Source organism: Bison bison, unplaced genomic scaffold (assembly GCF_000754665.1).
Source record: "Bison bison bison isolate TAMUID 2011002044 unplaced genomic scaffold, Bison_UMD1.0 scf7180017864495, whole genome shotgun sequence".
NCBI lineage: Eukaryota > Metazoa > Chordata > Mammalia > Artiodactyla > Bovidae > Bison > Bison bison.
The window spans coordinates 6,020,499-6,024,065 of NW_011495054.1; positions in this window are offsets into that span (position 1 = coordinate 6,020,499).

Sequence of the window (3,567 nt, forward strand, 5' to 3'; positions counted from 1 at the left end):
AGTGGCTCAACCTGTCTCCAACGCAGGAGATGCAAGTTCGATCACTGGGTCAGGAAGATCCCCTGGAGGAGGGCACAGCAACCCACTCCAGTATTCTTGCCTGGAGAATCCCATGAGTGACTCATGAGTCCATGAGTTACAAAGAGCTGGACATGACTGAAGCTACTGAGCATGCACACATGCACAAAACTGAATGTAGAGTATAATCCAATGTTTGATAATAATTAGGTTGACACATAAATAGAACAATTTGGAGGAATAACCTCACCTATCTGTGGCTGTTTCCTCTAGTCCTGGAGGTGGAATTATGGTGATTATTGACTGTCCCTGCTGTATATATATATATATATATATATATACACACATATATATAATATCTGGATTTGATATCCCAACATGCGGTAATCTTATTACCAGATAAAAATTAGATAGTGAAACAGAAACTTACGTGAAAATCAAATGGATCCACTTGAAAATTTGTTCATGTTCTGTGAATTTTACTTCAATTAAAAAAAAAAGTCATTGTAACTCAAACTACCCAAAGAAAAATTCCACTAGAGCTGAGAGCAAAATATTACATGTATGTTCCATGAATTTTACCTTTAAATAAAACACACTGCGGTTTTCCTAGTGGTCCAGTGGTTAATTCAGGAGATACTGGTTCAATCCCTGCTCCGGGAAGATCCCACATGCCTCAGGGCAACTGAGCCCATGCGCCGCAACTACTGAGCCTGTGCTTTGGAGCCAGGAAGCTGCAGCTACTGAGCCCACGTGCAGCAACTACTGAAGCCCTCACGCCCTAGAGCATGTGCTCCACAGCAAGAGAACCCATCGCAATAAGAAGTCTGCACACACGCGTAGATGGTAGTCCCCACTCTCCGAAAGTAGAAAAAGTTCAAGTGTAGCAATGAAGATCAAGCACAACCGAAAATAAAATATTTTTAAGAAACCATTGTTTTGCTTTTCAGCATTGTTTTGTTCATATTTTTGGTGCTCTTTCCATGCTTTTCTTTCTTGTAACTGCTTACAAATGAGTCATTACTTACTTGTTATTATGAATTCCAAGGAAATCTCACACACACACACACACACACACACACACACACACAATCACATGTTTGCTAGAGCATCATCTGACTTTCCAATCAACACAAAATTTGCCATGGAGGGAGCATTCTTATTTTGTCTTTTCCAGACCTGTTTTGACACCCAGGTTAGCCATCTTGGCACCCAACTAAGGTGAAAAGAAATGGTTGGAGTGCATTTTCAGACCACGCTGTCACAGATATTTTTAACTCCTTGAAATTTCAGTCTTTGGGTAGCACATGTCGGCTCCTCTTGTAGTTCCCACATTTGGGATGCCCCTTTGGCAGCTATCACTGACCCCCTTTTCCCATCAATTTTGATACATTTGGGTCAATTAGGGACTCTTCTTCCCTTTTCTGGAACCACAGGGTATTCCTTGGTCTTACCAAACCTTCCCTGGGTTCCAGAGAAGTGACGTTAATTTATCTTACTTAGCCATATTTTGATGACTGGTCAGAAAGTGGTTTAAAGGCACGGTTGTGGAAAGAAAAGGTCTTTTTTAGTACCAAACAGTTCCTATGTCAAGGATCCTTCATTCCACAGATTACTGACTACACAGGGGAAAATGCACGTTTACAACAGAGAGAGAGCAGTTACTGCTTACCCTGGCATTTAAATTCAGCATTGATTATAGTGGCAGGTGTAATACCAAGTTCACAAGGCCATCTCTGAAATCCTGCTGAATCAAATCAAGCTGTGGTCTTGGTTACAGGAAATAAGGGGAACACAATCAGTGAAGTCGGAATGTGAGAGTTAGATGTCTTGGACTCTTTAAAAAAAAATCACTGTTGTGAAGGAAAGAAAAAAGGCAGAGGGACTTGCTGAGTTTCGTTTTTTGGTGTTTTGTTTTGTTTTTTTGCTATACAATAGGTCCTTGTTGGTTATCCATTTTAAATATAGCTGTGACCTTCCCAGAGTCACTGCTATCCCTTCCCCTTGGTTGCTGGGATTTTTAAGAACTGTAGATGGAAAATAACATGGAAATGAAAGCCACTCTGGGAGATAATTTGGCAGCTTCTAAAAAAACTAAACATGTAACTGACTATACAACCCAGAGAATTAAAAAAAGTTATACTCAGAGACTTCCCTGATGGTCCAGTGGATAAAAATTTGCCTGCCAAGTCAGGGGATTGGGGTTTGATCCCTGGTCCAGGAAGATTCCACAGGCTGCGGAGCAACTAAGCCTGAGAGCCACAACTCCTGAGCCTGTGTGCCCTGGAGCCTGTACTTCACAAGAGAAGCCATTGAAATGAGAAGGCTGCACAACACAGCAAACAGCAGCCTCCACGTTCCAAAACTAGGGAAAGCCCCTAATGCAGCAACAAAGACCCATCACAGCCAAAAACAAACTTTTGATCACACAAAAGCTTGTATAGGAATACTCTTAGCAGCTTTATTTGTGCTAGCAAAATACTGGGAACAAGCCAGTGTCCTTCTACAGGTGAACGGTTGAACAAACCCTGGTACTTCCATTAATGGAAAACTATTCAGCAAGGAAAAAGAATGCACCAGCGATACATGCAACAACCTGGATGGACTGCAAGAACATATTTTTTATTAAAACAGTCTCAAAAAAAATCACATACTGTAGATTCTGTTTATATAAAATTCTAAAAAAATGAAAACTAATCTATAGTGACAGCAGCAGGAGGGAGCTAGTGGGGAGAGATGCTGGAGAGGGATGGATTGCCAAGGAACACCAGGAAACACTGGGGAGTCATGGATATGTTCACCAGCTGGTTTGCAGAAATGGTTTCATGGGTGTACATGTTTTTAAAAGTCATCAAATTGTACGCTTTAAATATGTGCAGTTTATTGAGTATCAATTATCCTTTAATAGTGCTGCTTGTAAAAAAGAAAGGAATAGCAAGATGATTTCTGTGAGAACCTAAGTGAAATAAAGCATATTAAGCACTTTGTGTGGAGTCTGGGATATGAAGTAAGCGCTTCACATGGAGTCTGACACACAAGTCAGTGCTCAATAGCTGTTGCTGTTGGATCTTGGCTGGTCTCCTGGATGACTCCATCACATGTCCCTGTTTATTTTCTTTATAACATTGAAATAATCTGTAATTATCTAGTTCATATGTTTATTTGTGGTCTGTCTCAAGACTCTGAGCTCTCTGAAGCAGAGAAGAGTCTGATGACACTGGGGGGTTCCCTCCCCCCCACTCCTCCCTCCTCCCCCCTCCGACACACCCGGTGCTGCTTTGTACCAGTGGATGCTCGCCCACCACCTCCCCACTTAGATCAGATCAGATCAGATCAGTCCCTCAGTCGTGTCCGACTCTTTGTGACCCCATGAATCGCAGCACGCCAGGCCTCCCCATCCATCACCAACTCTCGGAGGTCACTCAGACTCACGTCCATCGAGTCAGTGATGCCATCCAGCCATCTCATCCTCTGTCGTCCCCTTCTCCTCTTGTCCCCAATCCCTCCCAGCATCAGAGTCTTTTCCAATGAGTCAACTCTTCACATGAG